Source organism: Schistocerca serialis, chromosome 2, assembly GCF_023864345.2.
Source record: "Schistocerca serialis cubense isolate TAMUIC-IGC-003099 chromosome 2, iqSchSeri2.2, whole genome shotgun sequence".
NCBI lineage: Eukaryota > Metazoa > Arthropoda > Insecta > Orthoptera > Acrididae > Schistocerca > Schistocerca serialis.
Window position 1 is genome coordinate 472,320,174 of NC_064639.1, and position 24,936 is coordinate 472,345,109.

Consider the following 24,936-nt stretch of genomic DNA (forward strand, 5'->3'; position numbering starts at 1 on the left):
TCACTGGTAACAAGGATATGCCCCTGTAGTTGTTGGTGTCTGTTTTATCTCCTTTTTTATGGAGAGGGCGGATCAATGCTTGTTTCCAGTCACTGGGTATGATTCCTTTTGTCCAAATGTCTTTAATTACTTTCTGAATTTTCTGACATGCGGATAAGCCCCCTAGTTTCCACATTTCTGCCACTATCCCATCCTCACCTGGTGCTTTGTTATTCTTCAATGCTTTGATAATCTTTTCTATTTCTTCTACTGTAGGTGGTTCCGACGGTGGATTTTCATGTTGCGGTTTTTGAAATTGTAACCTGTCATTAGGCTCCTCACAATTTAATAGATTTTCAAAGTATTCAGCTAAGATTTGGCAGTTCTCTTTATCGCTTAAAACCATTTTTCCATTTTTATCTTTAATATGTAAACTTGGTGACTGGAATCCTGTTAAAACTTCTCTGAAAGTCTTATAGAAGTCTCTAGTGTTGTTCCTTTTGAAATCAGAATCCATTTCTTCTAATCTGTCTTTGTCATATTTTCGTTTCACTGATCTGATGATTTTTGCTGTCTTTTTCCTTTCTTCTTTAAACTCTTCCCAGTATTCATATTTTCCTTTAGTCGATTGTCAATTGCTTCATCACACAGCTCATTCCACCATCTGTGTTTTGGTATTCTTCGTGACTGTCCCATTTCCTTAACTGACTCTATCATTGTTTCTTTAATTTCTTCCCAATTATCCATTTTTCTTGTGTTTAGTATATGACAGAATTTGTCCTGCTTTTGCAGGAGAAATTTAGTGTTTACTCTTGGAAATCTTCTTGGTTTTGGTTTAGGTTTGTTCGGTTGGGACATGGTCTTTATTTCAGTCAGATAATGGTCTGAGTCTATGTTTAGGCCCTTCCTCACTCTGACATCCAAGATTTCCTTGTAGTTGCGAGTCGTTATTGCCACATGGTCCAACTGATATTCACCTTGATTTGGATTAGGTGATACCCACGTTTCTTTCTTTCTTGCTAGTTTCCTGAAACATGTCGACATTAATTTTAGATTAAACTGTCTACAAAAATCTATGAGTCTTTCCCCATTTCTGTTGGTTCTTGCATGTGCTGGATAATCTCCAACTACTGATTTAAATTTTATTTCTTTGCCAACTTGTGCATTAAAGTCTCCCACTAAAATTTTTATATGTTCTTTTGGTAATATGGATGTTTCGTGTTCAAGCATTTCCCAGAAATCTTCCACTTTGTCAACATTTGTTCTGTTATGTTGGTTAATAGGTGCATGTGCATTTATAATAGTGTAGCGTTTATTGCCTGACTTGAACGTCAGAAATGAAATTCGTTCTGATGGGGAGCTGAAATTAGTTATTGATTCCGTAAGTTGCTGTTTGACCATAAATGCGGTCCCTAATATAGTCGTATTATTGGAATTTTTAATGGCTGGTTTTCCTTTGTAGATCCTGTATCCACCTGATTCAAATGCATTTTCATCCAGATACCTTGTTTCTTGAAGAGCTAATATAAGTATGTTGCGTTGATTGAGAGCGTCCGTTAGGTGTTTTAGTTTTCCAACTTTCACAAGTGTGTTGATATTCAGAGTCCCCAGTAGATGTTTTTTCTTGGGTCTTATCTTTGAAGAAGTACTCGGAAGCTCCGACTCTTCCTTACATGATCTTCTAGGCTCTCCAGAATCCAAAGGCCTAGTTGTACCGCCATGAATAGCGATGGAAGATTGGTTACTTCCTGGAGTAGTTTCCATTTTGAAATTTACCATCATGTCTTAGGTTAAAGTTTGGTTTGGGGAAATGTAGTTGAACCTTTCGATGATAAAAATTCAAGCATTTAGCTTAGAATTATAAGTGAGGCCGCCACTAACATGTGGGACAGACGCCTTTTGCAGCCGCCCACTGTCGGAACAGACGCTACAGTCTGGTGCTTCTATATAAAAGCCTGCCTCTTCCGCCAGTTCCGCTGTTCTGATGAACTTCATCGCCGCCTTCACTGCCGTTGAGGTCTTCACCGTTTCCCTGGCTAGGGACCCTCACGAGGTACTATCACCCGGGCCAGGTGAATCAAGGTTTTTAATGAGGTGTTACTCCTCCCACTCCTCCTTTTTCAACCGGGCTTGGGACCGGCTTTGGCGGAGTTTTTTTTTCTTTTTTTTTTCTTTTTTTGTTTTTTTTCTTTTTTTGTTTTCAACTAGTTTAATATTCTGGTCCTGCGATGCAGGCCGTATCAGATATTAAGCTGATAAGAACAGATTTTTTTAGTCATTGAGGTAATACTTGGAAAGGAACTTAGGAAAGGTTCACATTCGGTAGGAATTGGAAACTGCCGCGAAGGCGTTGCTCGACGGCGCCTGCCATTCACCGGAGCGTCACACTTCGGGCAGACGTAACTAAGAATTATCTCAGGAATATACGATCTTGGTGTGACCCAGAGAATTGTTCTGGCCAATATGGAGAGTGTCATAAGCTTGTGTTCAACCCCGGTGGAAGCCCAGACGTAGCTGGCCGGGGGAAAAAGAAAGGAAAGCCAGCAGAGTGAAGGCTCATATGTCATGGCTCATATGGCACTACCACTGCGCCGCCGGTGTCAACAGCGAAGGCTGGACACACACGAGACCGATCTGCATCTGCCTCGCTTCGGATCGCTACACCTCTATCGAACAGGCGGCAGATGGGGCCTGAGCACCTCGCAACCCTCAGTCAAAATCGGGAGAAAACGAGGGAGAAGTATTCAACGCAGGGCGAGTCCGGCAGTAGCACCAGCAGTTGCTGCCCTCACAGCAAGACTGGCCACGTTCCGGAGCCTGCTGCAGCTTCGTCATAATCGGGCATTGGGTGACCAATGACTAAAGAAAATACATCGCATATCTAGTGTTTTGTATCCGACCTTGCCAGCATTAAGCTGATAAGAACAGATACTACACTTTTTTTTTATTTTTTTGGGCCTCCTTCCTCCCCTGTAGCCCTAACTTTACCTCTCCAAAAATGCCGCCTTCCTCTGGTGTCGACGCAGCACGTACAGCAGGGTGCTGTTAGTAGCGAGACTGTTTGCCATAAAACGAAAATAAAAGCGGGGGCATACTCTGCCATGCCTCAGGGGCGACGACACATGACTCAGAAAGACACCTCTCTCTGCAGGTGTGAAGCAAGTGGTGATTTTAGAACTAAAAAGGAAGAAATAAATAAAGACAGAAATGAAGGCAAATTAAAAAACAGGGAGGGCAGCACACACAAATGAAAACGAAACTGGCGAGATAATCCCATCTCCCATAGAGTTAACGAAGTAATAATCCTCTAAGATGATGGCGTGTTTCCTAATTTTCCAATAATGTCTGGCAATAATTTTTCCAATGTCGAATCTTAGGTATAGTCAAATCAAAGTTAGTTGCAAAGTCCGAGTGACAAAGATCCAGGGGTAAACCCAGGCAATTCCTGGACGAGGTGCCTTAGCCAACCCGGAACACCTTTTGATAGCCATGGACCATTGCAACTTTCAGAAATCGTGCAAAGGTAGTCGTATATTTCCGATCAGATTCCACCAGGCGATGCTGGCTCCACAGGTAGTCCATGAAAGAGACAGCATCGGTGAGGGAAAGGTCGTAGATCGTGAAAATGGTGTGGCCCAAGAGCCACACCATTGCGTTACGTCTTGGCCGGGGGTGGGCTTGAATATCAGGGGTAAGGAACCAGTCGGTGGACACATTGTCTGGTGTCGTCTCACCGATCAGCGCTATGAGCACACGTGCAAGGTCCCACACTACTGTGACGTGGGAGCATAAGTGGCGATGCTCTCTGGTGTCGACGTCACCACATCGGCTGCAAGCAGCCGATGGCCGTAGGCGGATGCCCGCCAAGTGATGATTAGTGGGTATTAAATTGTTTACGAGACGATACCATAGAGCTGAAACTTCCGTGGGAAGGGCTGGGTTGTTGATATTGGCCCAAGCTTGGTGCCAGATGACTGACGGTCGTCTATCCTCTAATTTATGTGGCGTGGGCTTGCCTCGAAGAGCCTGGTAAAGGCGCTTCAACGTGCGTGCCTTGTCAGTAGCCACTGTTAGGACATAACTTTGACTGAGGTAATAGTCCTTGACTGTCGTCATCCGGAACGGAATATGTGTCAAACAGACTAGTGCACGCGCCGATCGTGGGCGATAACGGTCGAATAGAACCGCTGTTGTCCCACCTGGGTCAGTTCCACGCAGGGTGGCGATACGGTGAATCAGGAGGGCCGCACATTTGCGGGGAAAGTCAATGAGTCCAAGACCCCCGTCGACCTTTGGCAGTGTACAACTCCGCGCATCAACTTTGAACAGTGCATGCCGCCACAAGAGCCAATAGACTGATTTTGAGATGGCTCTGCCGGTTTCTTTCGGTAGCGTAAGGAGTTGTGCTACGTACCATGCCCGTGATAGGATGTAAGTATGAATCAGTTGGATTCGTTGGTGGAGGTCGAGTCGTCGATCAGCGTGACTCACGCAAAGTCCTCTGATGCGCGTGAGAAGCCGCCTCCACGTTAGTGTTGACATGCGCTGCGGACGGGCAGTCACCTCAAGGCCCAAGAAACGTTGTTCCCCCACAACTCGGTACCATGGGCGTTCGATGGTCAATGATCGTGATCCTAGCGGGATCAGCACTATTTTGTTGGAGTTTAACATGGCACCGGATGCTTGTTCATAAACGTTGTGAACTCGGCGAACTGAATCGATGTCCCTAGAGTTTGCGACGAACACACCGACATCATTCGCGTATGCCGCACTCCGGAAGTTGACGCCAGGGAGAGCGACACCATCTACCATCCGTCCGATGTCACGCAGCATGGGGTCCAGCGCTATAGCGAACAAATACATTGACAAGGGACACCCTTGTCGGACTGATCGTCTGATAGGAATTGGTCGTGATCGGCAACCGTTCACAACAACTGTGGAATTTGCTCCATCCAAGAAGTGCCGGATGATTCTTATGAAGCGCTCCCCAAAGCCCATCCGCGACATAACTGCCAGCAGGTAAGGTTGGGAGACCCTGTCAAAGGTACCGGCGAAATCTAGGGAGAGAAATGCAGCCGGGGTTCGAGGGTCGGCGGTGAGTAAGACAGCATCACGGTATAGAGAGGCGGCTGTGAAGATGGTTCGGTTCGAAACGCCACATGATTGAGTAGGGCAAAGTACCTTATTCATTACCTGTTTAAGACGAGAGGCTACGCTTCGCGCCACCAACTTATAATCAGTGTTAAGAATGGTGATAGGACGCAGGTCTTTAGCTCGACAGAGACCTGTGACCTTTGGAATGAGGGCAATATGTCCAGCTAGAAATTCGGCGGGTAGTTCGCAACCAGCAAAAATCTCCTCGCACATTTTGCAGAAGCGGTCTCCTAACAGGTCCCAGAATTGTTGGTAGAATTCATAAGGGAGACCATCGGGGCCAGGTGATTTTTGTCCTGGACAGGCACGGAGGACAGATGTGAGGTCAGCGAGTGTGAGTGGTTCAGTTAAACAGTCGCGGTCTCGACGATTCAAAGAAGTTGGGACCCCACCGATAAGTTCTCGTTGGGCGGCGATGTCTACCGCATCATCCTGGAAGAGGTGCGTATAATGGTCTGTTAGGTGTTTGAGAACTGCACGATGGTCTGTGAGGCGCGTACCATCGTCTGTTATAAGGCGTAGAATGGTGTTCTTCTTTGCGTGATTCCTTTCAGAGGCAAGGTGATAGCTGGATGGCCTCTCGCCCTCAATCAGGGATGAGGAGCGGCACCTCACCACCATCCCCTCGGCCTTCTCCCGAGAGAAGCGAAGGATTGTCGCTTTAATTTTGTTGAGGCGCATGTGTAGCTGGTCATACCTGTCAGCAGGAAGGGTTAGTGCATCGTTTAGAAATTGTTGATAGAATTCTAATGTGCTTCGCTTCCAGTGTGCGACTTCGCGACTATGTTGCTGGATAACACGTCGCAGCCGCGGCTTCGCACAGCGGAGCCACCAAACTATAGTGGTAGGGTACTTCGATGCAGTAGCGATGCAATCCCGCCATGTTTTCGTGACTAGAGTGCGTAGTCCTGGCGTTGGGAGACGAAGTGTATTCATCTTCCAATAGGTGCCCCGAGGAATCGGGGTTGGGCCCGTGATATGCAGGGAGCAAGAGTACGCACAGTGGTCACTAAAGGCCACAGGAATGACTTGGACGGCACAAAGGGCAGGAAGCAAATCAGCAGAGACATAAACACGGTCAATACGGCTTGCTCCAGTGGGGTAGATGTGAGTATATTGTGTGTAGGCGGGATGAAAGTGGCGCCACGTATCATTAAGGTCAGCCGCCTGGAGGAGTGTAGCGAGTGCTTCACACCTCATGGGCGTTGGGACCTGATCAGCATCGGCTACCACACAGTTAAAATCTCCGCCAAACACGATAAGACGACGAGCTGTCAAGAAAGGGGTGATTTCTGACGTAAAAAGTGTTGTTCTATCATGCCTGTGATTAGCTCCTGAAGGAGCATAGATGTTAATAAAAAGTACGTCCCGAATGATACACGCAAGAACGCGACCATTGGGTAGTTTTGTAACATTGGATGGAGTTAACTCTGATCGGTATAGCAACGCAGTGCCCCGCCTGGCGTTAGGGTCGATGTTATATAGTGGCTCATAGCCAACCAGGTCAGAGAGAAGGGGGGCACAAACCTCCTGGAGAAAGACCACATCAAATGCACCAAGGCGCAGAAAGTCCTTCAGGGAGCGTAGTTTTACTGGGTTGGAGATGGAGTTGATATTGACTGTTAAAAGGGAGAGGGCTCCCGGCTGACGGTCAATGGCAGGCATCAGAGAACAACACAGAGAAAGTAACGTCAGATGAGGTCATGGTCGTATGTAAGCAGGTGCGTAAAGATCGAAACTGTAATCCTGCTACTTCACCCCGGATGTTAAACACAAATACCAGACAGCTCATGTGGGAACGAGCCCACTCAGTCACGCATTTCGTCGTCTTCGTCGTCAGCCCAGTTCAGTCCTCCCCCATCGCCGGGATAGTCCGAACCAGGCGGCGCAGACGGCTCAGTCGCAGCGGTATGTGAGAGGGTGCGAGTGCGCTGCAGCGGCTGTTTGGTACCCTGATCGTTTTTACGTTTTGCGGGGACTGCTCCCCGATCTCGTGATGAACTAATGAGTGCTTCTAATTGGCGAGCTGTTTTCCGCATACCGTCCGAGCGGTCAGCGGAAACAGAGCGTGTAACTGATGAGGCCTGAGATTCAGCCTCACTGCTGCTCTCTGGAGGGGGACGTATGACGCCCTCCTCCTCCGCCTGCTGTTCTTGGCTCGCCTTCTTGCACCTATGACGACGCCGGGGGGACTCGGCGTTGTCTGCCGGTGGGGGTGGGGTAGGAAGAACTACCTCCATCTGTTCTACAGTGACAACATCACTGGCCACAGCAGGAGCACTAGTCGCCGCCGGCGTTACTGCCACTACGGGCGTCTGGTCCGAGACAATCTCAATAGGGCTGTCAACAGTTGCACTAGGTACCGTTTTCACCTCTCCTGACGGACCCGGAGTCGAGTCGTCAGTTCTCTCAGCGGTTCGGTGGGCAGCACCCGCCACTATCTCGCTGAGAAGAGGCACAAGGTTGTCACCTTCCGTGCGTTCCCGCGGCAGTTGCACAGGGCGCTTGCGCGGGCATTCCACCCGTAGATGCTCCGTGGATTGACAGAGGGAGCATGTCTGTGGTTGCCCTATATAGGTAACCTGTGCCCTTGTACTCGCAATATTTAAATATGACGGTATGTGCTGGCGGAGGTCCATAAGAACACTACGGACTCCGCTGTTGCCGTGGAAATGGTAGGCACTGCCCCATTTTTCATTCGGGACGCTAAGCACCTTGCCATACCGCGACAGGACACGGCCGATTACTTCATTGGGACCCTCAGGGGGTACGTTAAATACCCGCACAGTCCGTATCCCAAAGCCAGATGGCACTATATGCACTGTTCCGACTGTTCCATCGAAGTAGCGGAACGGATGTTCGCCCGCGAGTGCCAGGCCATACTTTTCGTATTTCTCTTGGTCGAGAAATTTCACGAATAACGAGAATAAGATAAAATCCAGTTGAAAGGTGTCGACGTCATTTTCCGGTACTTTCAGGTCACCAAATATCCATTCTTGTATTTCAAAGGCCGTTGGCCGTCTCGCTGCTCTGTCGAATACGCATTGAATACTGTTCGACCGGTTCAACATATTCACCGCAAAAATATCAACGCTGGAAAAACCAAGAACAAACGAAACGACCACGAAACGCGACTCACGACCCACTACAGAGCACAACGGACAGCTCCGACCGCGGGGTGCTTCTTAACCAAAAGACCGAGAAGAGCGATAAGGAAAAACCGCAGTGGAAGGGCCTAAATGCTTGCAGCGTGTGCGCTCCACTTGTGGGAGTGACACACGGTGGTACGAGCCGATATGGCAACAAGCGACTGTCGAAAACATCGCAAAAGCAAGTGCCGGAAGGAACGACAATTCACGAGAGCACTCGTCAACAGCCCAGTACTACCCTCCATGTCCAAGAGTAAACTGCGACTCTCAGTTGAACGCCGCTAGCTGCCAGGGCAGTGGAGAAGCCGTGAGTCCGCCCCACAGCAGCGCCAGACCGGCGCGAGATACACCGGCGCGAGCTACACCTAGCCGAGTGCTTACATCGTCCACCGCCTACTGCATACGTGTGTGTGCACACGCATTCTGCGTGCGTGCGGCGGCGACGCGCCTGCAAGAGCGGTCCGGCTAACCGCAAAAAAAAAAAAAAAAATACTTGAGATAATCTTAAATTAATTAAAAGAAATCGTGGTGTGTAAGCAGCTAACTACTGGGCATATCGACAACTACGACAAGTTTTGCTACCAGCGGAATATCTGATCACTGCAGAATATTAACCCATTTCAGGCTGTGTTTTAATTAATTTTAGGTGGGCCGATCCCGGCGGTACTGCAATGCCGGGCCAATCCGCGACAGAGGTGGAGCAAGCCACTAGCACTCCGTCATGAGCCAAAAATGAGTTTAATATTCTGGTCCTGCGATGCAGGACGTACAGATATTAAGCTGATAAGAACAGATACTACACTTCTTTTTCTTTTTTGGGCCTCTTCCTCCCCTAAAGCCCTAACTTTACCTCTCCAAAAATGCCGCCATCCTCTGGTGTCGACGCAGCACGTACAGCAGGGTGCTGTTAGTAGCGAGACTTTTTGCCATAAAACGAAAATAAAAGCGGGGGCATACTCTGCCATGCCTCAGGGGCGACGACACATTACTCAGAAAGACACCTCTCTCTGCAGGTGTGAAGCAAGTAGTGATTTTAGAACTAAAACGGAAGAAATAAATAAAGACAGAAATGGAGGCAAATTAAAAAACAGGGACGGCAGCACACACAAATGAAAACGAAGCTGGCGAGATAATCCCATCGCCCATAGAATTAACGAAGTAATAATCTTCTAAGATGATGGCGTGTTTCCTAATTTTTCAATAATGTTTGGCAATAATTTTTCCAATGTCGAATCTTAGGTATAGTCAAATCAAAGTTAGTTGCAAAGTCCGAGTGACAAAGATCCAGGGGTAAACCCAGGCAATTCCTGGACGAGGTGCCTTAGTCAACCCGGAACACCTTTTGATAACCATGGACCATTGCAACTTTCAGAAATCGTGCAAAGGTAGTCGTATATTTCCGATCAGATTCCGCCAGGCGATGCTGGCTCCACAGGTAGTCCATGAAAGAGACAGCATCGGTAAGGGAAAGGTCGTAGATCGTGAAAATGGTGTGGCCCAAGAGCCACACCATTGCGTTACGTCTTGGTCGGGGGTGGGTTTGAATATCAGGGGTAAGGAACCAGTCGGTGGACACATTGTCTGGTGTCGTCCCACCGATCAGCGCTATGAGCACACGTGCAAGGTACCACACTTCTGTGACGTGAGAGCATAAGAGGCGATGCTCTCTGGTGTCGACGTCACCGGGTATTAAATTGTTTACGACACGATACCATAGCGCCGAAACTTCCGTGGGAAGGGCTGGGTTGTTGATATTAGCCCAAGCTTGGTGCCAGATGACCGACGGTCGTCTGTCCTCTAATTTATGTGGTGTGGGCTGGCCTCGAAGAGCCTGGTAAAGACGCTTCGACGTGCGTGCCTTGTCAGTGGCCACTGTTAGGACATAACTTTGATTGAGCTAATAGTCCTTGACTTTCGTCATCCGGAACGGAATATGTGTCAAACAGACTGGTGCACGCGCCGATCGTGGGCGATAACGGTCGAATAGAACCGCTGTTGTCCCACCTGGGTCAGTTTCACGCAAGGTGGCGATACGGTGTATCAGGAGGGCCGCACATTTGCGGTGAAAGTCAATGAGTCAAAGGCCCCCGTCGACCTTTGGCAGTGTACAAGTCCGCGCAACAACTTTGAACAGTGCATGCCGCCACAAGAGCCAATATACTGCTTTTGAGATGGCTCTGCCGGTTTCTTTCGGTAGCGTAAGGAGTTGTGCTACGTACCATGCCCGTGATAGGATGTAAGTATTAATCAGTTGGATTCGTTGATGGAGGTCGAGTCGTCGATCAGCGTGACTCACGCAAAGTCCTCTGATGCGCGTGAGAAGCCGCCTCCACGTTAGTGTTGACATGCGCTGCGGACAGGCAGTCACCTCAAGGCCCAAGATACGTTGTTCCCCCACAACTCGGTACCATGGGCGTTCGATGGTCAATGATCGTGGTCCCAGCGGGATCAGCACCGTTTTGTTGGAATTTAACATGGCACCGGATGCTTGTTCATAAACGTTGAGAATTCGGCGAAGTGAATCGATGTCCCTAGCGTTTTCGACGAACACACCGACATCATCCGCGTATACCGCACTGCGCAAGGTGACGCCTGGGAGAGCGACACCATCTACCATCCGTCCGATGTCACGCAGTACGGGGCCAGCGCTATAGCGAAGGGACACCCTTGTCGGACTGATCATCTGATAGGAATTGGTCGTGATCGGCAACCGTTCACAACAATTGTCGAATTTGCTCCATTCAAGAAGTGCCGGATGATTCTGATGAAGCGCTCCCCAAAGCCCATCCGCGACATAACGGCTAGCAGGTAAAGGTGGGAGACCCTGTCAAAGGCACCGGCGAAATCTAGGGAGAGAATTGCAGCCGGAGTTCGAATGTCGGCGGTGAGTAAGACAGCATCACGGTATAGAGAGGCGGCTGTGAAGATGGTTCGGTTCGAAACGCCACATGATTGAGTAGGGCAAAGTACCTTATTCATTACCTGTTTAAGACGAGAGGCGACGCTTCGTGCCACCAACTTATAAACAGTGTTAAGAATGGTGATAGGACACAGGTCTTTAGCTCGACAGAGACCTGTGACCTTTGGAATAAGGGCAATACGTCCAGCTAGAAATTCGGCGGGTAGTTCGCAACCAGCAAAAATCTCCTCGCACATTTTGCAGAAGCGGTCTTCTAACAGGTCCCAGAATTGTTGGTAGAATTCATAAGGGAGACCATCGGGGCCAGGTGATTTTTGTCCTGGACAGGCACGGAGGACAGATGTGAGGTCAGCGAGTGTGAGTGGTTCAGTTAAACAGTCGCGGTCTCGACGATTCAATGAAGTTGGGACCCCTCCGATAAGTTCTCGTTGGGCGGCGACGTCTACCGCATCATCCTGGAAGAGGTGCGTATAATGGTCTGTTAGGTGTTTGAGAACTTCACGATGGTCTGTGAGGCGTGTACCATCATCCTTTTTAAGGCGTAGAATGGTGTTCTTCTTTGCGTGATTCCTTTCAGAGGCAAGGCCTCTCGCCCTCAATCAGGGATGTGGAGCGGCGTCTCACCACCATCCCCTCGGCCTTCTCCCGAGAGAAGCGAAGGATTGTCGCTTTAATTTTGTTGAGGCGCATGCGTAGCTGGTCATACCTGTCAGCGTGAAGGGTTAGTGCATCGTTTAGACATTGTTGATAGAAATCTAATGTGCATCGCTTCCAGTGTGCGACTTCGCGACCATGTTGCTAGATAACACGTCGCAGCCGCGGCTTCGCACAGCGGAGCCACCAAACTATAGTGGTAGGGTACTTCGATGCAGTAGCGATGCAATCCCGCCATGTTTTCGTGACAAGAGTGCGTAGTTCCAGCGTTGGGAGATGAAGTGTATTCATCTTCCAATAGGTTCCCCGAGGAATCGGGGTTGGGGCCGTGATATGCAGGGAGCAAGAGTACGCACAGTGGTGACTAAAGGCCACAGGAATGACTTGGACGGCACAAAGGGCAGGAAGCAAATCAGCAGAGACATAAACACGGTCAATCCGGCTTGCTCCAGTGGGGTAGATGTGAGTATATTGTGTGTGGGCGGGATGAAAGTGGCGCCACGTATCATTAAGGTCAGCCGCCTCGAGGAGTGTAGCGAGTGCTTCACACCTCATGGGCGTTGGGACCTGATCAGCATCGGCTACCACACAGTTAAAATCTCCACCAAACACAATAAGACGACGAGCTGTCAAGAAAGGGGTGATCTCTGACGTAACAAGTGTTGTTCTGTCATGCCTGTGATTAGCTCCTGAAGGAGCATAGATGTTAATAAAAAGTATATCCCGAATGATACACCCAAGAACGCGACCAGTGGGTAGTTTTGTAACATTGGATGGAGTTAACTCTGATGTGTAGACCAACGCAGTGCCCCGCCTGGCGTCAGGGTCGATGTTATATAGTGGCTCATAACCAACCAGGTCAGAGAGAAAGGGGGCACAAACCTCCTGGAGAAAGACCACATCAAATGCACCAAGGCGCAGAAAGTCCTTCAGAGAGCGTAGTTTTACTGGGTTGGAGATGTAGTTTGATCAGAGGTTTAAATAACGCTTTACAATGACAATAAGATGTTCGCTCGAGTGTTGTGAGGTCGAGTAAACAAACTAGCTGCGAGAGGTCGGGGTCACGAATGATAAGCGTGCGGATGGCGGTCACAAGACGTAGTAGAGAAGAGTGCTGTGGGTCCACGTGGGGTGTGGATACCCTCTTCCAGTCAGTCGGCTGCTGCTGCCTTGGTCAGCTGCGACTGTCCTTCCCTCAAGAGGTACGTGGAGCTATGAGGTGGGGACCTCGTGTCTATTGATACTACTGTGTACGTTGCCAGATGAGACCAGTTCCGACGGTTGAAAACGGCGAGCCTTGCTGCGCATCGGACAAAGCTGATTCTAACGACTGCTTATAAAGTGGGGAGAAGGATCACAAGCTTTCAGTATGGAGCTTAATGCTTGCAACTGCGTGTGCTAGTTGCAGGTCTGAGAAATGTAGCAGGCTCAAGCATACGTTTGCATGTGACTGTGATATAGCTTGGTCAGCTGAATTACATGATCTAGTCTGTAAGCACTCACAACTGTAAACGCTCTCTTGCTGCGTCATGCTTACATACAATGAACCTTATTAGTGGAGACTGGCGGTAATTTGGTAGCTTGCTTCATTCTTGTCAGATAATGGAGTTTACCCTTGTGTCAATGCTCATGCATCTAGTGCCCCTTTAAGCAATATAAGCTTTCGGCGTAAACAACTATTGCTCCTAAGTAATGTTATAAACTTTGTCTGTTTTAGTGCACTACTCCTTGGGTCCTGTAATTTGTCGGCTTTGCCTCCATATTGTTGGGCAAGCAATTTAAGTTGTTTATGAAAGTCCTAATGGTCTGGACCTATCAGTTGATGGAGGAAGGAAACTGCACAATGCAGTAACCGTATTTGTAATATTTCTGGGACAAAGAAGAACGGATCCGCGCCTCAGCCTTGGATTATTATGGGCTAAGTTATGTACATAAGTTAATTAACGTTATTGTGTTTAAAGGTAGCTTTGTTAATGTGCCTCTCTTAATTTGCTTGCCACTTGGCAACTGAACAGTGTTTAAGTGTGTACCTAGCAGTATTTTCTTACATTCTGTGCGAGTAAACGAAATTCATTTAATTGCGTTTTAACCTCTGTAAATTTTTCGAAGCCAGTTATTGAATGTGGGTTTTACGATTTTAGCCAGTTGTCTCTTGAGAAGTGATTGTTTCTGAAATCAAGTGACTATCGGTCTTATTCATGTTGGTATTCTTGAAGTTGTAAATTTAATGAGCCATTTTCTTAACGTAAGCATTCGTTAGCTTAAACTTTTAGCACGAATTGAGAGAGTTGCTGGTAGTACAAGATGTTGAATGCCTTAATAACTGCTAAATATTGTAAAGCAAACATCTTACTTAAAATACCATTGTCTTCGGATTTGTTACAGCTAAATTTCAATCATTGCTTTAAATATATCAGAGATTTTTCTAGCTGAGCGCTCAATTTTTTTTTCCGTAAGATTTCAGTATCATAAACAGATGCTGTATGAAATTAAACTTTCCGTTGCTAAACAGTTTGTTTGTTTAAAATTTTTAACTGTGAATATTGTCGCTGTTGTTAACCTTGGGCTCACCTTCCACATCACAGCCTTTCTGCTGGCCTTTACCTTCCTCCTGGTTAAATCCTTTCCTCAAGCACTGAGTTTAATTTTTCACGAGAAAATCCCACATATTTGAAGCAGTATCCGTCTTAGATATCACCATCATATCTCGAACTACAGAGCAACAAATTAAAGAATTGTTACCCGCATACGCCGAGGAATGAAGGATTAGAAATAGCGGAAGCGATCAAAAGCCAGCGTCTGTTACGGGCAGTGATACGTCAAGTTGGTTCGAGCAAGTAACGGTTAAGGGATATGTAGAGAGAGTGGTACGCCACAGTGCATCATGTAACTAATACATACAGCGAATAATGCAGGTAATTGATATGCGACTTACGTACCTCAAGCATTAGATACAAAGACTCCACGAAGCACGCTAATACTAGCATTTTAGTGTTGCAGTTTATCAAATATCGAGCCCAACAATGATAGAAGGGAGCTGGCCGGAGTGGCCGAGCGGTTCTATGCGCTTCAGTCTGGTACCGCGCGACCGCTATGGTCGCAGGTTAGAATCCTGCCTCGGGCACGTGTGTGTGTGTGTGTGTGTGTGTGGTGTACTTAGTTAGGTTTAAGTAGTTCTATGTTCTAAGGGACTGATGACCTCAGATGTTAAGTCCCATGGTGCTCAGAGCCATTTGAACCATTTGATACGAGGGAAAAACATGATTGTTCCCGGATAGTCCGACCAGGTAATTCAGCTGACCGGAATACAAACGCCCTCCCAAAATAATGCTACTGCACATCACTTGTGCCGACTGATTTCGGTCGACTTGCCTTCCGTCCTCAGCACAGTTCTCGGTCATTTTATCACAAATTTCAACTCCAACATTAACCAGCATTAATGTTAATGCTGTTTGATTTCCATTTTGTGTAACTGAAGTTCGCATTCCCCTGCGTGATGAACTGAATATGTGTTCCATAATGGGTGAGATGCTGTGTTCACGCAAAGCATAATATATTTTGTGCTAATGTGCGTAAAAATATGTTCCAGAAGGAGATTTTGTACGCTACGCAGTATCCAGAAGTGCTGGGAGAGGCAAAAGTAGCTGGCCGTGACTGTATGAGAAGGTCACAGGGTGACAATACCTGCAACCAACGAAAGTCGGAATGCGACTGCTGCTGTACAAGAAATAAAAGTGAAGATCCTTGATAGCACTTCTAGAAGCCTCTGTACGGCTGACGGAATAATCTGTTTTGCGCCAGGCAAAGATTTTTATTGCAGTTAATATTGAGTGTGAAACTGACCCACCAGGTTAGCAGAGAGCGCTGATGCGCTGCTACCTGGACTCGGGTAGGCGCGCTGGCCCCAGATCGAATCCGCCCGACGGATTAACGACGAAGGCCGGTGTGCCAGCCAGTCTGGATGTGGTTTTTAGGCGGTTTTACACATCCTAGTAGGTGAAAACCGGGCTGGTACGCACTTCCCGCCTCAGTTACACATATTGCAGACATTTGAAACATGTTCACACTATTTCATGGTTTAGACTAGACGCAGACAGCTAGGGGAACACTGATTCTATCCTGGGTGGTACATGGGGGGCGACAGGAAGGACATCTAGCCACCCCTTCAATTAACCATGCCACCCTGTGAAAACTGCAGGACAAAGGAACAAGCAAAAGAAGAAGAGGAATATTGACTGAGAAATTGGAATAGATTATTCGACGATAGTGAGAGAATATAAGGTGCATTGCGCTTGTTTAAGTGAAATTGTACTTCTAATGAGTTGCAGCATTTTTACTTTTTATGGTGGTGGTGGTTAGTGTTTAACGTCCCGTCGACAACGAGGTCATTAGAGACGGAGCGCAAGCTCGGGTTAGGGAAGGATTGGGAAGGAAAGCGGCCGTGCCCTTTCAAAGGAAACATCCCGGCATTTGCCTGAAACGATTTAGGGAAATCACGGAAAACCTAAATCAGGATGGCCGGAGACGGGATTGAACCGTCGTCCTCCCGAATGCGAGTCCAGTGTGCTAACCACTTTACTCTTTATGATCCATACAGTGAACTTGTATGAGTGACAGTAATGAACTATGATTATAAACTAAAGTTTCAGATCCTGAAAAGTTGTACTTTCATTGTGGGAAAAATAATCACTAACAGTCCGTAACAGAATTAAGAGAAATGAAACTTTCAGATTTTGTGAAGGCAAAAATGTTAATTCAGTCCAGCGAGATCATTTTATTTAGGACAATCAACATAATAAATCGTTGCACTTGACTCCAAGGAGTTAATGTTACTCCTATTGTAGGTAATTTCACCTTGACTGGAACAAAATATTGCTTGAACATCCAAGATCGGGAGTGTGTGAGGAAACAAACGGTTATAAAAAGCATTCTTCATCACCTCAAGATAGTTAGTATGCCACAATAGTGACGACAGAGTCTTCCCGAAAGGTTGGGTGCCACATTGGCTACTTTCCTGTCGGGATATTACCGGCAGTCCACTGATTTTAGGGAGAATTTAGAATTGTAGTCTACGAATAGGGGATCAGCGGCGGCGCAACGACTTAAACCCTACATGCGACGCTGGTGGTTCTTTTCAGCTGATCTCGGCGTGAGGTGTGGCACAGTTTATCCGTCATGGCCTTTCCTACGGCGGTTAGTTAGTTCGGGGCGGCGGGCGCAGCACTAGCTGCCTAGGCGATGATTCGCGATTGACCGCCGATGTCTTCATGGTTCAAATGGCTCTGAGCACTATGGGACTTAACTTCTGTGGTCATCAGTCCCCTAGAACTTAGAACTAATTAAACCTAACTAACCTAAGGACATCACACACATCCATGCCCGAGGCAGGATTCGAACCTGCGACCGTAGCAGTCCCGCGGTTACGGACTGCGCGCCTAGAACCACTAGACCACCGCGGCCGGCTGAGGTCTTCATGGCGAAGTGGCTGCTGACTTCACAGAACAGGTTGGCAGCACAATAGTTCTCACGGGGCAGTACAAGTGAGTTCTTGCTGTATCTGATGGAGCTAGTGCCTACCAACCGCAGACAAGGTACTGCCCTTCAACTTCAGCGGTTGGGTCGCAGACACGTTTCGCAGTCAACAGCGGTGAGCGGCGCTATCCCTCTCAATAACTCATCTGCCGATACAAAACCGAGGGGCCGTGGCTGCAGCTTCAGCATTGTGCGTCCATTGGCAGCGTATACGACCTAGTTGACAGCTGATGTAAACAGCGTGTGTGCTACTAGGTCTTGTTACGTGTAAGATAAGTTTCTGAAGCTTTTGCTTCACAATTTGTAGGCAAAATGGAGAAGGATCAACTTTTGATCAGTGCTACGAGAATAGTGTGTGAGATATTTGGTTATAAATGAAGGCTTGGAATAGAGAATTACACTACATGATAAATAGGACTCTTATAACAAGGAACTATCTGCACGTTTGAAATCGCATCATGAGAAAGTGACAGCTAGCTTTCGAAAATCAGACGCTATTCATATGTAATTAAGTGATACAAAGTGTGAATTTGGAAAATGTAAAAAAGCACTGAAATCTGAAGGTAGTCAAACAAGAAAGTTTGTGAAATCACAAAGTAGTCTTTTGATAAAGAATCTTCAAGATGCTAGGCTAGAGATTGTAGAGGAGTGTCAAGTAAGATATAACTAGGTAACTGTTACCAGACAGTAGTAGCAGCAGAGTTATATAATTCATGTAATAAGTGTGCATTATCTCTTCTTAACAGTTGTGTGGGCAACAGGCCTTGGTGGTGAGTCTCCATTAACACAAGTACAGAATTGAGGGATGTGTCTGCTAAGTATGAAAATGTTCATAGAAGAAGGTTGTAAGAAAACTGAAAGATATTATGGTTATCTTACTATGGGTAATACTGAAGATGCCGTGACAACTTAAGAAGTCAAGCTGCTGAATGGCGTTTGAAGTACAAGGCTAAAAGTACCACACTGGTTAAATTCTAAACAGCCTTTAAAAAAAGAATGTCTGTGTCCTTGCAAATATACTAGAGCCTATGAAGGTAGTGCACCTAATTAAAAAATTATCTGTTACGGATACTCAGATGAAGATTCCAGTTTGAACAGTACGTGTCAGGAAACTTTAGCTCATAGCTAATAGAACTGATATATATGAAGGAAGCAATAAGCTATTAGCCAGTATTACCCAGCTTGTCAGCATAGTTACTGTTGAGAGAGCAAGCCAGTAATGGACTGTGTTGTAACAAGCATGCAACATATGTAGAAGCACTGCATTTATCGGTAGTAACTTTAAATTATGCAATCCAAAAACAGAAGGCAAAGGCTTAAGATGCATCTATGATCGAGACCCAGGTGGAGGCTTTCAGATATCGTGTTCAGGGTACCCATGTTCACTGCAAATGCGGTGGTCCTTGGGTAAACCAGTGAGAAAAACGGAAAAAACTTACGTCAAAACAGTTTAGTAGTTATAATACATTTTTTTATATTTTATTTACTTGTGGTGCAGTTGTCTTATTTCGTCACTTACTTATTTATATTCAAAGGGAAACGATGAAGTTACGAGATTAATTATTTACGTAATGTAATATGTGTCAGGTGTTCCATTTTTAAGTATGTCATCATATTAACTGCATAATGAAAATGGATGAAACAATTAATATTTCTACGATAGTAAATGATACATATTGAATTGAAGTTAACTGTATGCTGTTTGGAGAGTAATATGGAATAGCAGATCTCTGTAGAGTGGGCGACTAGCACCAGTGGTACCAAAATGTGTAAAGTGTATTTATGTCAGTTTTTTATAAGATGGAGTAAATGGTAACATGTTATATATTTCAATGTAAGATGTGTGAAAGTGAAAGTTAGTGTGAGAAGGGTGATTTATGTAAAATGTCGCCACTGTCATGTTATAGAGTGGAGTGAGGAATGATGCATTTAATTACCGTATTGAAAGTACAGAAGTTGTAATGATTGTGAGAGAATTTATACGTACATTGAAAGAAGTTTTCGAGATGGTAATTAGAATTTAGTTGATAAATCATTGTAATGAGTGTTACAACCAAGGCAGATACTTAAACTTCGTTTCAGTAGTGGCTGGTCTCCCCTACATACCTGACAAGAAGTTATATGAAGGAATGTTAATATTTTGCTAATAATGAATATACATAAGGAGTGACGTTACTGAGGCCCCATTATTAGTTTGAAGAGGATTTTTGTTCTATAAGTTGAGATGCATCGAGCTACGTCATTGTTTCACTCCAAAACGCCAGTTTCAACCTTTTAAATTAAGTGGAAGGTTTGGGTTTGTTTCAAAAACAGTATGACCAACACAAAATTTAGTTCAGACCACGATAGGAAAGTAATTCAACCAAAATATCTTAGCGCCAAGTTGAGAAGTATTTCTGTAGTTCACAATAATACGTACATTTTATGTTGCATATTATTGTGACAAACACACTGTCGGCATAGAAATAACCAGAATTAATAGTAGGGCTTCCGCCATACTTAATGGTAATCCATTCAATAAAAGAGGTGAGAACTCCAGAACAAAGCAAAACGTTCTAAAGACATAGGCTGTGATTGCGTGTATGTCACATTTGCAGTGCATGTCAGATTTGAAGGCTAGAGACGATATTTATAGCAGACAAAAGTGGAAAAAGCGGTGTTTTACTTCTGACTCGGATATTACAAAACTCTTAGCTCTGAACAACTGGAGCGTTCCCCACTCTACAGAGGTGAAAAATGGGGCCTCAGTAACATTTTTCTAGCATTTTTTTTATGGGGCTTAATTATTCTGCAACAGACGTGTGTACTATTGCTGTGGAATGAAACGCCAAATGAAGCTCACAAATGACATTGTCAGAAGACAGAGTTCGAGCAGAACTTGCTGCTCATAAAATTAAAGTAAAACAATTTTATAAAATTGTGAAACAACTTTAATTGGCAGGAACACACAGAAAATGTTGTGGAGAAGGCTAACTAAACATTGCGTTTTATTGGCAGGACACTCAGAAAATGTAACCGATCTACTAAGGAGACTGCCCACACTAAGCTTGTCCGTCCTCTTTTAGAATACTGCAGCACGGTGTGGTATCCTAACCAGGTAAGACTGACGAAGTACATCGAAAAAGTTCAAAGAAGGGCAGCACGTTTGGTATCAACGCGAAATATTGGAAAGAGTGTCACTGAAATGATACAGGACTTGGGCTGCGCATCATTAAAAGAAAGGCGTTTTTCGTTGCGACGGAATCTTCTCACGAAATTCCAGTCACCGACTTTCTCCTCCGAATGCGAAAATGTTTTGTTGACACCGACCTACATAGAGTGAAACGATCACCACCGTAAAATAAGGGAAATAAGAGCCCGTACGGAAAGATTTACGTTCTTGTTCTTTCCGTACGCTGTACGAGATTGTAATAATAGAGAATTGTGAAGGTGGTTCGATGAACCCTCTGCCAAGCATTTAAATATGATTTGCAGAGTATCCATGTAGAAGTTGTTGTTGTTGTTGTGGTCTTCAGTCCTGAGACTGGTTTGATGCAGCTCTCCATGCTACTCTATCCTGTGCAAGCTTCTTCATCTCCCAGTACCTGCTGCAACCTACATCCTTTTGAATCTGCTTACTGTATTCATCTCTTGGTCTCCCTCTACGATTTTTACCCTCCACGCTGCCCTCCGGTACTAAACTGGTGATCCCTTGATACCTCAGAACATGTCCTCCCAACCGATCCCTTCTTCTAGTCAAGTTGTGCAACAAACTTCTCTTCTCCACAATCCTATTCAATACCTCCTCATTAGTTACGTGATCTACCCTCCTTATCTTCAGCATTCTTCTGTAGCACCACATTTCGAAAGCTTCTATTCTCTTCTTGTCCAAACTATTTATCGTCCATGTTTCACTTCCATACATTGACACACTCCATACAAACACTTTCAGAAAAGACTTCCTGACACTTAAATCAATACTCGATGTTAACAAATTTCTCTTCTTCAGAAACGCTTTCCTTGCCATTGCCAGTCTACATTTTATATCCTCTCTACTTCGACCATCATCAGTTATTTTGCTCCCCAAACAGCAAAACTCCTTTACTACTTTAAGTGTCTCCCTTTCCTAATCTAATTCCCTCAGCATCACCCGACTTAATTCGACTACATTCCATTATCCTCGTTCTGCTTTTGTTGTTGTTCATCTTATACCCTCCTTTCAATACACTGTCCTTTCCCTTCAACTGCTCTTCCAAGTCCTTTGCTGTCTCTGACAGAATTCAATGTCATCGGCGAACCTCAAGGTTTTTATTACTTCTCCATGGATTTTAATTCCTACTCCGAATTTTTCTTTTGTTTCCTGCGCTGGTTGCTCAATATACAGACTGAATAACATCGGGGATAGGCTACAACCCTGTCTCACTCCCTTCCCAATCACTGCTTCCCTTTTGTGTCGCTCGACTCTTATAACTGCCATCTGGTTTCTGTACAAATTGTAAATAGCCTTTTGCTCCCTGTATTTTACCCCTGCCATCTTTAGAAATTGAAAGAGCGTATTCCAGTCAACATTGTCAAACGCTTTCTCTTAGTCTACAAATACTAGAAACGTATGTTTGCCTTTCGTTAATCTAGCTTCTAAGATAAGTCGGAGGGTCAGTATTCCCTCACGTGTTCCAATATTTCTACGGAATCCAAACTGATCTTCCCCGAGGTCGGCCGCTACTAGTTTTTCCATTCGTCTGTAAAGAATTCGCGTTAGTAATTTACAGCTGTAGCTTATTAAACTGATTGTTCGGTAATTTTCACATCTGTCGACACCTGCTTTCTTTGGGATTGGAATTATTATATTCCTCTTGAAGTGTGAGGGTATTTCGCCTGTCTCATACATCTTGCTCACCAGATGGTAGAGTTTCGTCAGGACTGGCTCTCCCAAGGACGTCAGTAGTTCCAATGGAATTTTGTCTACTCCCGGGGCCTTGTTTCGACTCAGATCTTTCAGTGCTCTGTCAAACTCATCACGCAGTATCATACCTCCCATTTCATCTTCATCTACATCCTATTCCATTTCCATAATATTGTCCTCAAGTACATTGCTCTTGTATAGACCCTCTATATACTTCTTCCACCTTTCTGCTTTCCCTTCTTTGCTTAGAACTGGGTTTTCATCTGAGCTCTCGATATTCATACAAGTGGTCCTTTTTACTCCAAATGTCTCTTTAGTTTTCCTGTAGGCAGTATCTATCTTTCCCCTAGTGAGATAAGCCTCTACAACCTTACATTAGTCCTCCAGCCATCCCTGCTTAGCCATTTTGCACTTCCTGTCAATCTCATTTTTGAGACGTTTGTATTCCTTTTTGCCTGCTTCATTTACTGCATTTCTATATTTTCTCCTTTCATCAATTAAATTCAATATTTCTTCTGTTACCCAAGGAGTTCTATTAGCCCTTGTCTTTTTACCTACTTGATCCTCTGTTGCCTTCACTACTTCATCCCTCAAAGCTACCCATTCTTCTTCTAGTGTATTTCTTTCCCCAATTCCTGTCAATTGTTCCCTTATACTCTCCCTGAAACTCTGTATAACCTCTGGTTTTGTCAGTTTATCCAGGTCCCATCTCCTTAAATTCCCACCTTTTTGCAGTTTCTTCAGTTTTAATCTACAGTTCATAATCAATAGATTGTGGTCAGAGTTCACATCTGCCCCTGGAAATGTCTTACAATTTAAAACCTGGTTCCTAAATCTCTGTCGTACCATTATATAATGTATCTGAAACCTGTCAGTATCTCCAGGGTTCTTCCATGTATAAAACCTTCTTTCATGATTCTTGAACCAAGTTGGTTGTGCTCTGTGGAAAATTCTACCAAGCGGCTTCCTCTTTCATTTCTTAGCCCCAATCCATATTCATCTACTACGTTTCCTTCTCTCCCTTTTCCTACTACCGAATTCCAGTCACCCATCACTATTAAATTTTCGTCTCCCTTCACTATCTGAATAATTTCTTTGACTTCATCATACATTTCTTCAATTTCTTCGTCATCTGCAGAGCTAGTTGGGATATAAACTTGTAATACTGTAGTAGGCGTGGGCTTCGTGTCTATCTTGGCCACAATAATACGTTCACTATGCTGTTTGTAGTAGCTTACCCGCACTCCTATTTTCCTATTCATTATTAAAGCTACTCCTGCATTACCCCTATTTGATTTTGTATTTATGATCCTGTATTCGCCTGACCAAAAGTCTTGTTCCTCCTGCCACCGAACTTCACTAATTCCCACTATATCTAACTTTAACCTATCCATTTCCCTTTTTAAATTTTCTAACCTACCTGCCCGATTAAGGGATCTGACATTGCACGCTCCGATCCGTAGAACGCCAGTTTTCTTTCTCCTGATAACGACGTCCTCTTGAGTAGTCCCCGCCCGGAGACCCGAATGGGGGACAATTTTACCTCCGGAATATTTTACCCAAGAGGACGCCATCATCATTTAACCATACAGTAAAGCTGCATGCCCTCGGGAAAATTACGGCTGTAGTTTCCCCTTGCTTTCAGCCGTTCGCAGTACCAGCACAGCATGGCCGTTTTGGTTAGTGTTACAAGGCCATATCATCCAGACTGTTGCCCCTGCAACTACTGAAAAGGCTGCTGCCCCTCTTGAGAAACCACGCGTTTGTCTGGCCTCTCAACAGATACCCCTCCGTTGTGGTTGCACCGACGGTACGGCTATCTGTATCGCTGAGACAAGCAAGTCTCCCCTCCAACGGCAAGGTCCATGGTTCACGGGGGGAGGCCATGTAGATGCAGAAACAGAAATTGTCCAGTTGTAACGGAAAACTTGGAGCAGAAGTGGTAGCCCAGAATAGTAACGAGACCACAGCCATATGGCAGGTGGTCGTCTCTGAACTCTGGTGATTGAACTCCGGTGGTTGAATTCTGCTGACTGAACTCTGATGACTGGTGACAGAACTCTGGTGGCTGTACTTTGGTAGCTGAACTCCAGTGACTGAACCCTGGTGATTGAACTCTGGTTATTGAACTATGGTTATTGAACTCCGGCAATTCGGCCGAAGTGGCCGTGCGGTTAAAGGCGCTGCAGTCTGGAACCGCAAGACCGCTACGGTCGCAGGTTCGAATCCTGCCTCGGGCATGGATGTTTGTGGTGTCCTTAGGTTAGTTAGGTTTAACTAGTTCTAAGTTCTAGGGGACTAATGACCTCAGCAGTTGAGTCCCGTAGTGCTCAGAGCCATTTGAACCATTTTGAACTCCGGCAATTCAACTCCGAGATCAATTTCTGTGTTGTCAGACCACGAGCGTCAAAATCAGTCCACTAGCCGCGGACATCCGCAGCAGCAGCAGCAAGACTTCCGTGACACTGTGACACCCGCCCTTGTATCAGCCTTCGAGAAGCCACTCCCTCGTGACTGACTTGAGCGTAGTCGATGCGTTCTAACGATTACGCCAGATCTCGGATATTGCCCTGTTCTAGATGATTTCGAGTGACACAAAAACGTCATTCCTTTCGAAACTGTCAGAGCACGGAAGCAATATTTCACCACGGTTGTACCAGTCCGTC

General features: G+C 45.7%; 1 non-coding gene across 1 annotated transcript; it reads right to left on the reverse strand.

Annotated features, from left to right (window-relative positions):
- Nucleotides 1-8,923: 8,923 nt before the first annotated feature.
- Nucleotides 8,924-9,124, reverse strand: LOC126458711 (U2 spliceosomal RNA). Its single transcript, XR_007585701.1, has one exon. It is a non-coding gene; the product is annotated as a U2 spliceosomal RNA (small nuclear RNA).
- Nucleotides 9,125-24,936: the final 15,812 nt, after the last annotated feature.